The 14,212-nt window shown below is 52.9% G+C and overlaps 1 protein-coding gene across 11 annotated transcripts in view; it reads right to left on the bottom strand.

Moving 5' to 3' along the window:
* Window positions 1–14,212, bottom strand: part of EHMT1 (euchromatic histone lysine methyltransferase 1) — a 111,989-nt gene that overhangs the window by 96,213 nt on the left and 1,564 nt on the right. The window contains exon 1 of one of the 11 annotated variants that reach the window (XM_055541714.1): window positions 7,797–7,818. The exons of the other annotated variants lie outside the window; for them this stretch is intronic. The gene's annotated coding sequence lies outside the window, so the exon portion shown is untranslated. Of the gene's footprint in view, window positions 1–7,796; window positions 7,819–14,212 lie in introns of those variants that run through there. 11 annotated transcript variants of the gene reach the window in all.

Here is a 14,212-nt window from a genome sequence, read left to right as displayed (position 1 = left end):
ACTCGTAACTGCCCAGCTGCTCCCAATTCATCCCTCTATTCCCACACAACGTCTTGCTGGATTCTCAAAACCAGAGGGCAGAGCACCCTGTCCCCCGGTGGGGGCTGACGCCAGGGTCAGCAGGACTCCCTCCCCACCCGCAGCAGCTCTCTGAGCTCCACCGCGGCACAGATCCGGTTTCATCCTGGTGACTCAGCTTCTCTGTGTGTTCCAGGACCAGGGTGGAGGGTGATTCTTCCCGCTGGCATCTCCAAAGTACCCTCTGCAATTTCTTCTTGACCTTGGGATGCCCTGAACAGCACCTTCCCACATGGGCAGAAGAGGCTCCAGCATCCGCAGTCACGTGAGGGAGCCCCGAACATCCAGGGCGGGTGGCAGCACCTGCCGCGCGCAGGCAGCACTCCAGCCGCGCCTCGCTCGGCACCGAGCGCACCCCCGGGGCCACGCCCACTCTGGGCGTCCATCACCCCCGCGGCCGCCCCTAACCCGGCTGCCCCGGCTTCCGCACCACTCAGCCCCGCCCTGGCTTCCCGGCCCCGCAGCCGCCTCCGCAGCAGGCCGGCCTCTCTCCTGGACTCTGTGGACCACCGTCCCCTGCCCGACCTTCCCCTCTCAAAGTCCACCAGGCACCTGGCCCTCCCATCTCAAGAAAGGACAACTGTGCTCCCGTGGGTGCTCGCTTCCTCCACGCCTCCCTTCTTGCTCTTCTTTCAGACGCACAGTCGGGCCTATTCTTAGCACCTCAGCTGTTCCCACCCTCGCCTGAGCCCCACCGCTCACCAGCCGCCTCCAGCGTCTCCCGGCTGCACCGCGCCCCCCACCCCGGCCCGCCCCAGGCCCCCCGTACTCCACCGGTCTCTGTGCCCCAAGGCCCCTCCAGAGAACATCCTGCTGCCGAAGGCCTTCAGGACGGTGAACATGAGCCCCGTCCGGAGCTCAAATCGGCCGCTACAGGGAAGGGCCCGCTGCCCAAAAGTGCTAAGCTCCTCACGTGCCGTCCACACTGGAGCGAACAGATGGTAGCACCGCCTGCAAAGTGTTCACCGCCTGGATGTGGCAAAGAGCACGAAGCAAGAGCAGGCCAGCAGCGCTCCAGGGCAGAACGCACAAACCCACGGGAGCAGTTCGTTTGCTGACTCCCTCAACACGTTGGCAAACACTTCACAGTCGTTCCTGAATGTCAGGATCTAGAAGTTCTGATCTTGATCTTAAAATCCACGCCAAGAAGTTCTACCTCCACTGGAGCACCCAAGAGTCTGCGCTCACTGATTGGTTGCCCGTAAGTTAGCACAAACCAGGACAAGGCCGCCCTTAGAGCATCAAGGCCGCCAGCAGAGCTTCTGCCCCGTGAGGCCCACGGTGTGCTCACACACCGGACGGGCAGTGTTCCACGGCCTCAGAGTCCATCCTAAGACATGAGGCAGGTAGGCAGACCTGGTCCACAATGCCCAGCCTGCCTTCATGCGACCTCCCTTCTGCTGACCAGTCCCTGAAGCCTTGGGGCAGACGGAAGGGCCCCTGCCTTCCCTTGGGCAGTGGGAGAGGTCAGGCATGTTCTCCCCTCACCCCGCCGTCCTGCTGAGTCCCCGGCTCCAGAGCACAGGGACCTCATGAGACCCTCAGAAGCCCAGCCTCGACCACACTTCAGGGACAGGGAGCCTCCCCACCGGGGGCTGGACGCAGTCCTGGTTTAGCCCTGAAGGCTCTCAGACCCCTGGCTCTCTTCCCGGCAAACACGGATTCTTTCAGGTCCTGTCCTAACAACACCTCCCAGCAAAGTCCTTGCTCACCGCGGAGTCCAGCACCCCCGGACAGAGGGCACACGTGACCCCTGCCCCCTGACCCTCTGAAACACCCACCGTGCCGCTCCACCCTCGGGTGCCGGCACCCTCGGGGAGCGCCACACCAAGCCAGGGCTCTGAACCAGGAGGGGAGGCCGCCCTAAACCTCAGTTCAACACGAGTGATGACAGAGAAAACCTAAAGAAACAGACACACACCTAGAGGGGAGGTCGGACCCGAGACGGGGAGGTGGTCCCCACGGGACAGGAGAGCGGAGGGCCACGGGGTGGACCGCACCCTCACACGGGGGGCTCTGCCCAGGCCGCCGCAAGGGCCCTGGGTACTGCCGTCCCGCCTCCCCACAAAGCCAAGGCCAAGCTCAGGCCGGAGGCACCGTGACTGCAGTCACAGCCGCGTCCACCGCCAGCTGGCCCCTCGAGCGGAGACTCAGGCCAGCTTCTCACGGTGGGTGCTCCGCAGAAGCTTCTCCGCCCCAGAAAGGAGGGAGACAAGGAGCCGAGAGCCACCCATTTCCTCCACACAGATGTTACAGGGCAAAAGTACACGATCTGAAACAAGAGAACCAGAAACATAACAGATATGGATAAAGGAGAAGCCTGTGTCTGACGGCACCAAGTACCGGGAGCGCTCTGCATGAGGCCCAGACAGCTCACGGCTGGCGGCCAAGACAGAGCCAGACACGAGGAGACAGACACGGAGCAGCAAGGTCGGGTGCTGCCGCGCATGCAGGCCCTCGCCCCGCGTGCAGCGGCACACGCGCATACGCGGCACGGACTGTGCCCCCTCCGTCCCACACAGCTAGGACAGCGTGTGAGTAGGAAGCCTGGATTTAACTGCTTCTCCGACCTTCAAAGAGGTCTCACCATTTACTGACCTTTGACCAAACTCCACAGCATCTGGCAAGCAACACAGACAAGACTCCTCTGTGAAGTGGAGAAGGTGGGACAGTGGCCCCATCTGATGGAGGAGCCGCTGGGACGGAGTGGAAAACCCCACGGAGCTCCTCAGTAGAGGCTGAATTTCTAATGCACACTAGAAAAGCAATGCTAGACAGTGCCAAAACGTGTGCCCTGCTCCGGCCCAACTAAAACCTTTTGTAAAGGTCAAAGTGCATTCGCGTGACCAAGTAGAGCCTTGCAGGCCCGACGGCAGGCCCCACCTGGTCACAGAAGACTCACGTCCAGAAAACTGCAACTCCACTGCTGCTGGCATCTGCGATGCAGCCGCCCCACCGCGCCCTGGGCCCACCGAGCAGACGGCCCCTGCAAAAATGCCCACATCCCACGGCCTCACCACAGCCCCACCCCCTCCTACGGGCCCCTAAGGCCAGGGTGCTTCTCCCACAGCCGTCTCTTCTCCAGAACAGCCCTCAACCCAAGCACGGGGCCCTGCACGCTGCAGGAGAGCAAGCACTGTGTGTGGAGAGGAGCCCAGAGGAGGGCGTGTGAGCGTCCACACACCTGCTCTGAGCCAAGTACCTGGCACGTGCAGTCACCACAAACCCCAAGGAGGGGGCTGTCCCACGTGGCGGGGAGCGGACGGCAGGGGCTGTGCCGAGCGCCAGCGGTCAGCGTGCCGCTGGGGTGGCCACCGGCCGCCTGGCAAACAGCCCACCATCCCCACACGACACGGGGTCTCACTTCTGGACGAACACCCACAACAGCATGCAGGTCGGGCCGTGCGGTGCCCATCCACCGTCCCTGCCTCTGCCCACTACATTGTGGGGACACACCTTCAACCCTGAAGAAGTGAGGCAGGAAGGAGTTACTATGGGAGAGTCTTCGAGAGCCGCACAGCTGTGCTTCTCCTCATTTCTGCCAAAGCGACCCTGGACTACAAGGAGCACAGGGCAGTCTTTCCAGTAAATGATGCTGTTCCCGTGCACAGCCACACAGGGGGTAAGGGGTCCTGACCCCTACACCGCACACGTTACACACCCAAAAACAATTCCACCAAGTGCAAACTAAACCCCAAAGAAGCAGAAGAAGTAACAAAGGTTAGAGTGTAAATTTAAAAACAGAGACGAGCAAAACCGACTGGGTTCCCTGGCGGTCCACTGGTCGGAACCCCGAGCTTTCCGTGTTCGGGACACGGCTTCGGTCCCTGGCCGGAGAGCTAGGATCCCACATGCTGCAAGCAACCGCCCACCTCCCCCCAGACAAAACGAGAGAAGAAAATCAGAGACTGTCATCAAAACCAAAAGCTGATTCTTTGAAGCGATAACAAAACTGACATAAATTACGCTAACCTGACTGAGGGGGAATAAAAAGACTGAAAGAAGATAAAGACTAAACAGATGGAAAGACACCCTGCGCTCCTGGACTATTAGACTAAGTATCACCACAACGGTAAGACTCCCTAACGTGAACCACAAGACCAAGACAGTCCCTACAAAAATCACGCAAGGCTTTCTGCATCTGTGGACAGTTCAGTTCAGTTCAGTTGCTCAGTCGTGTCCCACTCTTTACGACCCCATGAATCGCAGCACGCCAGGCCTCCCTGTCCATCACCAACTCCCGGAGTTCACTCAGACTCACGTCCATCGAGTCCGTGATGCCATCCAGCCATCTCATCCTCTGTCGTCCCCTTCTCCTCCTGCCCCCAATCCCTCCCAGCATCAGAGTCTTTTCCAATGAGTCAACTCTTCGCATGAGGTGGCCAAAGTACTGGAGTTTCAGCTTTAGATGAAACTGGAAGTCACATTCCTTCCAAAGAGTACCCAGGGCTGATCTCCTTTAGAATGGACTGGTTAGATCTCCTTGCAGTCCAAGGGACTCTCAAGAGTCTTCTCCAACACCACAGTTCAAAAGCATCAATTCTTCGGCCCTCAGCTTTCTTCCCAGTCCAACTCTCACATCCATACATGACCACTGGAAAAACCATAGCCTTGACTAGACGGATCTTTGTGGGCAAAGTAATGTCTCTGGTTTTGAATATGCTATTTAGGTTGGTCATAACTTTCCTTCCAAGGAGTAAGCGTCTTTAAATTTCATGGCTGCAATCACCATCTGCAGTTGATTTTGGAGCCCCCAAAAATAAAGTCTGACACTGTTTCCACTGTTTCCCCATCTTTAAAACTGCCATGGAATTGCAAGGGACCCAGAGGAGCAAAAACAAGGCTGGTGGACCCACACTTCCAAGGTACAGTCTTCAAGACGGTGTAGTACTGACAAATAAACCAACGTACAACAACTCAGAGTCCAGAAGTGAGTCCCAACGTCTGTGGTCCATCAATTTATGGCAAAGGTGTCCAAACAACCCTGAGGGGAGGATTTCAGCCAATGGTTCTAGGATAATTGCATCTCACTAGCAAAGAATAAGGTTGGACACGCTACCTCACACCATACACAAAATATAAGTCAAAATGGATCCCAGACCAAAATATAAGAGTTAAAACTGTAATATAGAACTCAGAGGAAAACACAGTGCTAACTTCTTAACAATGGATCTGGCAACGGACTCTTAGATATGACACTAAAAAGAGAAACAACATAGGAAGAAAACAGACCAAGTGATCTTTGTCAAAATCAAAAACATTTGCGCTTCAAAGAACCCTATCAAGGGACTTCCCTGGTGATCCAGTATTAGGAGTCCGCCTGCCAATGCAGAACACATGGGTTTGGTCCCTGGTCCTCGAAGATTCCATATGCCAAGGGGAACTAAACCGCGGAGTCACACTACTGCGCGCACGTGCCCACCGCCTGTGCTCCGCAACAGCAGAAGCCCCTGTGATGGCGAGCCCTCGCGCCGCAGAGCAGCCCCGCTCACGACACCAGGGAGAGCCCGTGAGCTGCAGCAAAGCCCAGCGCAGCCCAAAGCACACACTTCAAAAAGAACACTAACAAGAACCTGAAAACATGCCTACGAGATGGAGGGAAATGTTTCGTAATCATTTATCAATAAGGGATTTGTATCCATATTCTTCAACATATAGAAAATGTTTACCACTCATCACAGAAACAATCTAATTGAAACGGGCAAAGGATTTCTGCAGACATTTCTGTAAGGAAGATAACACAAACGGGGAAACTCAAACCAGCAGCCGCGTGAGACACCCCACCAAATCCAAGAGAGCGGCCGTGACCAGTTAACAACAAGTGTCTGCGAGCACGTGGAGCAGCAGCGCGTCTCACACTCCGCTGACAGGAATGGCCGACGCGAGAGCTGCCTGGTAACACAGGCGAGCGGTTCCCAACCGGAGCGACCCTGCGCCCAGCAAGTCCACCCCCTGAGAGACCCCCGCGAGGAGGAGCACACGCAGCACACACACTCGCCATGGCTGCCGCGGCGCTGGGCGCCAAGCCAGAGCGGGAGCAACGGATCAACGCGGGAGCACAGCTCAGTACAGCCCTGCTGTGGAATGCCATTCACCACATGAAGGAATAAACTACGCCCCCAGCAGAAAAAAACTTACATAGGCACGTTCCAAAAGTGTCTAAACATAATTAAAAGCATACGGGGACTAGGACCACGCTGGTGGTACAGTGGCTAAGAAACTGCCTGCCAAATGAGGGGACGCGGGTTCAATCGCTGGTCCAGGAAGGTTCCACGTGCTGAGGGGAAACGAAGCCTGTGCACCGCGCCATTGAAGCCGGCACACCCCAGAGCCCGTGCTTCTCAACAGAGAGGCTACGCAACCAGCCGCCGTCACCACAGCCAGAGAGAGCGCCCACACACAGCAACAAAGACCCAGCACAACCGGAAATAAAACAAATGAATATTTTTTTTTAAAAAGCATACTAATGCTTCACATCAACAGTCATCAGGGAAATGCAAATTAAACCACAACTGGACACACTGCACACCTACCAGAATGGCAAAAAGACAACCACCACCAAGTGTCCACAGGGCCGGCCGCTGCGCTTCCGCACACCTGTCCTTGGGTGCGTCCATGACTCGACACCCCCACTCCCGGCCACACCCCACAGAAACGTGCACCAGTGCTCACCAAAAGATGTCCACACCACCTCAGCTCAAGACCCCAGGCTGCAGACAGCTCAAAGGAGAAGGCCCATGACTGAAGACACGGGAATACTACAGAGTGATGGGGAAGCAGGCGACCCCAGGCCTCCACAGGCAGACGAAGCCTAGAAGGCAGACACGAGCACACCCTGCACAGCGCCCTTCACGTCAAGCTCGGAATCAGGAAAAACAAGCAGGATGTCAGGAGTCGGGGCAACGGTGACCTCTGGGCAAAGACAGGGCAGCCTGCCAGGGGCCAAGGGGGCTTCTACGGTTCTGGTAATGTCCCTGCTTGATCAAGGTCTAGGGACATGCATGACATTAGACACATAAAGTGTGCGTGTTTCTGTACGTATGTCATACATTAATACCATCTCCAAAAAAAGTCTTCACGCTTTGGTTAAATGTCTTATTGCTACTGAATCTGATACAGATAGTGACAGATAGTAGGGAATCGTGCCGACAGATGTGAGCAGACCATTTCCACGAGGAGGAAAACAGAAGCGCAGGCTGAGCCAGAGGTGGGGGAACTCCTGAGCATTCAGTGGGCCACACGACAACGGGCATTCTGTTTCACTGTGGTATTCCAGGAGTTCACGAAGCACAAGCCAACAGAAAGGATGAGGAAGCGACCACGGCTCTAGGTCCGAACGCCAGCCTTGGAGTCTGACAGGCAGAGAGGACCTGTGCTCCAAGGAGAGAAATCACTCAGCAGCCTGCTTGGCAGACAACTGTCAAATTACAGCACAGAGAACTCTCTGGTCCTTCTTAGGCAAGCACTTACCAAGAGGCTCCAGGGTGTCAGTCCAAACAGTGTCAAGAACCTACACCTCCTTGCCCATATGAGCGTACTTGACAGTCACTGAACAGTCTTCCCCTGTACAGCCTGCCATTCTGTAACCTAATGACCTAACGACTCTCAGTAATGAACATCAATGACTGCTATCACCACCAAGCAAGAGCTACTATGTCTGATAGAAACCTTAACACCAGTAATAACGTATTTTTGCTTAATTTTTTAAAAAAACAAACCTGCAGGACTTCCGTGGTGGTCCAGCGGCTAAGACTCTACACTCTTAATACACAGGGCTGGTTCGATCCCTGCTCAGGGAACTAAATCCCACATGCCACACCATGGCCAGAGAAACAAAGGAAAGAGAAACACAAATAATTTGTAATAAATGTTATTTAACCTAACATACCCAAAGTAAGTACTTCAACATGCAGACAACGAGCTTAAAGCATTCATGTGATGCTCCCCTCTCCCCTGCACCGAGCTTTGGGAATCCAGCACGCACTCCACCTGCAGCGGGCTCCCGGCACAGCCCCCGTCTCACCCGCTGAGGAGCTGCCCGTGGCAAGCGGCTGTCACTCGGGAAGGCTGCAGCTGCAGACCCCAGGCGTCGGTGGCGGGGAGCAGAGCACAAAGGGGCGTGGTGCGCAGCGTCTCAAGGGAGGGGCCAGCAAGAGTAACTGTGGGGAACTTTGGGACAGATAGACCAATGTCTCCAAAACTCAACTGCAAGAGAAAAACAGCGACATGGAAATCAATGTACTGAGAATTAACAGATGCCTATCAAGGGCAAAGAAGAGACGATATTTTGTTCCTAACTTGAAATAAGAAATCTGAACAGTGACTGAATATTTACTGACTGAAAGAAATACTTACTCTAACTGAAATATTTACATATGAAATATATCTAAGAACCGCTTAAAAATACTTAAGGATGGACTCGGGGGTGCTCATGAGGAGACAACGGCTGACTCGGGGGACAGGAACATGGGGTGTGTCTGACCACCATGTCTACATCTGAGTAGGTCGGAAGAAGGTCCACAATAGAAGTTCTAACGTATCTACGTGTGCATATGTCTGCATACACAGTAATTACAATGCTGGTAGCCTGCCAAGAGAAGAACCGAGTGCCTGGGGGACAAGAGAGGGGGATGCCTCACTCCATACTTCTAGAATCTGAACCATGAAACTAACTCATCTACTCAAAACAAACTCAAACACATGTGCCTGGACTCCACCCACCACGGGGCCAAGCGTGCTCACTGGTCCCCTGCTCCCCTCCAGCTTTCACCCAGCCACCCTTCACACAGCAGCCAGGGTGGTCTTTTTAACATGTGAATTCCTAAAACAATGCCCGCTGATGTCTACAGCACTCAGGAGACCACCAACATGTCACCAGTGACAAGGCCCTCAGTGACCCAGCCCCCGCCTGCCTGGCTTCAGCTCGTGCCGCTCGCCCCTCCTGACCACCCGTGTACAAAGGCTACAGATCCACCCAGCTCATAACCAAGGAAGCTGGGACGTCTATAAAGCAAACACCATCTGGCCACTGAAAACGTTAAAAGACACAAGCCCACGAGATGACCTGTGGAAGAAAAGTGCACACGGCACACGCTCCCTGATGACCTGTGGAAGAAAAGTGCACACGGCACACGCTCCCTGATGACCTGTGGAAGAAACATGCACACGGCACACGCTCCCTGCTTACCACCGGTGGAGGCACAGGCTTGCACACTCGGGTCAGAAACACGTAGACGGCAAGGATCTGGCATTCTCGTGTCTCTAGGGTCAACTTTTCTCGCAGCTGCTGTTGCTGCTGAGTCGCCCAGTCATGTCAGACTCTCTGCGACCCCAGGGACTGCAGCACGCCAGGCCTCCCTGTCCTTCACCATCTCCTGAAGTTTGCCCAAGTTCATGTCCATTGCATCAGTGGTGTCATCCAGCCGTCTCATCCTCTGACACCCTCTTTTCCTTCTGCCCTCAGTCTTTCCCAGCATCGGGGACTTTTCCAATGGGACGGCCGTTTGCATCAGATGACCAAAATACTGGAGCTTCAGCTTCAGCATCAGTCCTTTCAACGAGCATTCAGGGTTGATTTCCCTTAAGACTGACTGGTTTGATCTCCTTGCTGTCCAAGGAACTTGCAGGAGTCTTCTCCAGCACCGCAGTTCAAAGCCATCAATTCTTTGGCATGCTGCCTTCTCTACAGTCCAGCCCTCACAACCGTGCATGACCGCAGGGAAGGCCACAGCCTTAACTATACCGACCTTTGTCGGCAGAGCAATGTCTCTGCTTTTCAACTCCCTGTCTAGGTTTGTCAAAGCTTTCCTGAAGCTTTCAAGAAGCAGTCGTCTTCTGATTTCACGACTGCAGTCACCGTCCGCAATGATTCTGAGCACAAGACGAGGGAATCTGTCACTGCTTCCACCTTCTCCCCTTCTATTTGCCATGAAGCAATGGGGCCAGATGCCATGATCTTAGTGTTTTTAATGCTTACTTTTAAGCCGGCTTTTTCACTCTCCTCCTTCACCCTCATCAAGAGGTTCTTTAGTTCCTCTTCGCTTTGTGCCATTACAGTGGTATTTTTCTAACTTTGCTAAAATGCCTAATTTTTTTTCCTTCTGAAAGGTACAACTGAACTTTGCCCTTCCATTTCAGGTCTTACCTCCTTAGGACCCTCAGCGGACTCATCTTCCTCAAGGAGCTTTTCCCAACACGAGTCCGCCTGCAGCGAGCGGCATGGCAGCCGGGCCTCCTCTTGTTTACTCTCAGCTGATTCCATCTCATTTCCTGCTTGGTATTTGCTCTATTATACTGTTAAATTTTGTGAAATCAGATGCCAACCTCATAAGCTTGCATATCCTCTCACACAGTATCTAGACCAGCACCTCCCGGCTCCACACTGCCTGCAGACCCCTCGGAAACGGCACTTTAAACACACCCTGATCGGAACTTACAAAGCTGTTAAACGTGGGATGCAGAAAGCAGTCCAAAGACCGTTCCAAAGTAAAATACCAACTGACAGTTATGTTAGTGGCAAAGTGACTTACACAGGAAGCGCCACCTTCGAAGAGTCAAAAGAACCACTTCAATTTTTTTTCTTTAAAATCCAAAACCGCTGAAGAGTTTTCTCTGTTTTAATAAAGGAAAATACCAGAAGTTAAGTAAAGTGGGACAGCAAGTGAGCAGCTCTGGAGTGATGCCCTCTGCAGCACACCTGCGGAGCCTGACCAGCCGGGCCCCACTCGCCACTCCCTGTGTGGTCTGCTGGGAGCAAGGCCAACTGGACCCAGACCACCCGCTCGCCAAGACAGCCGCATCCATCACACGTGCAAAGTCCAATGAATGGCAGAGAACATAAAGTTCCTGAAGAGGAGAGCCCAAAATATGGTTCCCATAAGCTAAATCATTCTAAAAGACGAACTCAATTAAAATGTGGTCAAATATACAAACCAGTTAGCAGAGGCAGGAAGCGGGGCTCTGGCCCTGGTGCAGCACTGACCACGGGCGGGGCCTCCAGCAGCCAGCTGCCCACAGGTGTCCTCCTGGGCCTCAGGGCTGGGGTGCAAGTGCTGCCCTTCCCACCTCTGTGACGATCCAGAACCACAACCTGCACAGGAAGATCTGAGACGGGCGGCCCTTTCCACAGGATAGCTGTTAATACGGGTGAAACTTCACAAGATTTACTGTAAATATTTCTGATTGCTGGATGCAAAACAGACTCTCCACTCCTTCTGTTATCAAAGATCAATCCAAGACAAGAACAGGAAAGAGAAACATGCACCCCACCTAGGAAACACTTGGAACCACTACACAAAACATGGCTAGGAAGACGGGGGCGAAAGGAACCTGAATCACTCCACAGGGCAGAGGAAGGGGAGACCAAGTGCGGGGCCGCTGCCGAGGAGCAGGCTGACCGGCAGAGCTGTGCAAAGGGCCTGAGAAGGGATGTGGCGCAAAGCTCCAAGCACGGGCCCAGCCCCTCCGCACACTCAGACAAGCACTTCTGCACAGCTACGGGCACCAGAAGGCACCACGCTCGGGGTGAGCGGCACACGGAGAGGCAGCGGTGGACGCCTCAGGGAAAGCAAGGGGTCAGGCTCCCTGCCCCTTAATCCGGCTCCAACATCCATCCAACCAGGCAGACCAAAGGCTCCCCTCTAAGGAAACTAAACCAGCAGACAGCAACATTTGGAGAAGAGCCAACAAAAAACATTAGTCATCACCCTGCAGTGAAAGCAACACGGAAAGAAGCCCCCCGCTACACTCAGTTTTCCATTTTTAGTATTTTATTCATAAGGACGAATAAACAGCCAAGGAGCACCAGACACTGGGAGAAGGGTTTCCAGCATGAAAGAAAGAAACCAAAACATGTAAGAGCGAAGAGGGATGCATGGCAAACAGAAAACGTGCAGGAAACAAAATTTTTTTTAGTTTTCAAAATTTTAACTGTACTTTTAAAAACTGAAATTAAGATGTTGTATACATAAAACAAGAACAGGAGGCATTTAAAAAGGAACAAAAAACAGTAAAGAACACGATAATATTAAAGAAGTTAAAATTTTTTAACAAATTGGAAAATTGTCAAAAATACTCTCAAAAAGAACAAAAAGATCAAGATATGATGAAAAGATTTTAAAAATTAGAATATTAAGTACAGGAAATTCAACATTCAAAGAAACTGGAAAAAGAGAGCTGGTAGAGAACTATCTCAAACACATAACACAAAAACTCCTGTAAATTCAAGGACCTCGGTCCCCAGATCCCAGGCCTGCTGAGTGCTCTGCAGGGTGAATGAAAATACACTACAACATAAGGCATTTCAGGAAAGTGAGGAAAATCAAGGACGCAAGGATCCTAAAAGTTTGATGTGCGAATATGCTTACGAACGATTAATAATCAGGCTGGCGAGTTCCCTGGCAGTCCAGCAGTTAGGACTCCATGCTCTCACTGTGGAGGACTTGGGTTCAATTCCTGGTTGGGGAACTAAAATCCCACAAGCCATACAGAGCAGCCAAAAAAAAGAATCAAACTACAGAGTTCTCAGTAGCAACAACAAAGACTATACGATACTGAGATGCCAAGCCCAGCCAAACTGATTCTTTAAGTGTGGCGGCAGAATGAAAACATTTTCACACAGGTGAGTCCCAAAGTCTTGGTCCCAGCAACTCCTGCAGACTGCTCACCGCCCCAAACAAGTGAGGGAGTGCCAGAGGCAAGGAGGCGGGCAGAGCCCCAGGGAGGCCGCGTGCAGGCCTGGAAACAAGGCTCTGGGCTGGAGCACTGTGGCAAGGGCTGCTGAGCCGACAAGGCTGAGGGGTAAAAAATTAAATTAAGGAGCACTTAACAGAATGAAAGGTGCGGGAACATTATTCTGAGATTCAAAGGGAATCAGGCAAATGAAAAATAAAGCGATTATTAATTCCAGGGAAATAAAAATGTCTGTATAAGGAAAGAAATCAAATTGTGTGTGGTCCACCGTCCAGCTCAGCAGGGCACAGTAACGACCTGAACAGACTGATGAAGATCCTGACACGGATTTAACCACACTGTGCATTACCTAAACCAGAGAGAGTACAAGAAAACTGAAACCTTAGTGGGAGCCAGCAGATAACCCCTAAAATTGGTAAATAAAGATAAGACAACACAAGCGTATTGCTTAGTAACACAAAGTGAAAGTGAAAGGCGCTCAGTCCTGGCGACTCTGCGAACCAGAACTCTCCAGGCCAGGGAGTGGGTGGCCATTTCCTTCTCCACGGGATCTTCCCAACCCAGGGATCGAACCCAAGCCTCCCACATTGCAGGCAGACTCTTTACCAGCTGAGCCACCAGGGAAGCCCCATAAGGTAAATGCGCACAGAGTCAAGGGGCTGCCACCTCTGGAGAGGACACAGCTTCTTCGCCACCTTCAGGCACTGCCTGACTCTCAACCATGCACATGTGCGTGTCTCTTAAGAAACACAAAAGGAGAGACACACAGGAGCCACCCTGCGAGAAATGCAGGGAACTTTCCTGGGAAGGCACTCCTGCTGAAAGGTAGCATCTTGCTGGGTCAAAAGCCTGAGGTGACCCTGAACACACACTACACCGAAGGAGCCCCCACTCAGTAATCCACAAAACGGAAGACAGATTCCAAAAGCGCATTTCAAAATCCACAAAACAGGGGGCCTCTCTTCAGTGTGAAAAAGTGGTGACCTTTCTCTAGGTTGAGGAAAGAATAAAAAGTAAATATGCAGCCAGATAAATTTCAATGTCCACCTTCCAGTTTAATCGTTTGGCCATTAGAGAACCCTGACATAGTAACCATTTCCCTGATTTAGTGGCCACACTTGACCCCAAGCCTAGCCACTGTCCAGGAGCCCCTCCCCGCCCTAACGTGCACCTCCATTATAAACACTGAGGACCGCCCACCAAAGCCCAGAGCTTTCATCAGCTTAAAGTGACCACCACAGATACAGCTCAAGGGGCTCTGCAGCCAGACCACTGGATCCATCTTCTGCACAAGTTCTGTAACCTGGGGCCTCACTGTGCCTGTTCCCTACTGTGCAAAAGGGGATGTAATTCTACCAACCTCAAAAACGGCTGTCAGACTTTAATGAAGGAATTCAGGCAGCTGAGGCAGGGTTGGACGCAGGTAAGGGCTTAGGAAACACAG

This window comes from Bubalus kerabau, chromosome 11 (assembly GCF_029407905.1).
Source record: "Bubalus kerabau isolate K-KA32 ecotype Philippines breed swamp buffalo chromosome 11, PCC_UOA_SB_1v2, whole genome shotgun sequence".
NCBI classification, from domain to species: Eukaryota; Metazoa; Chordata; class Mammalia; order Artiodactyla; family Bovidae; genus Bubalus; species Bubalus kerabau.
Note: the sequence above shows the minus strand (reverse complement) of the source record. Positions and strands in the feature narration are given on the sequence as shown.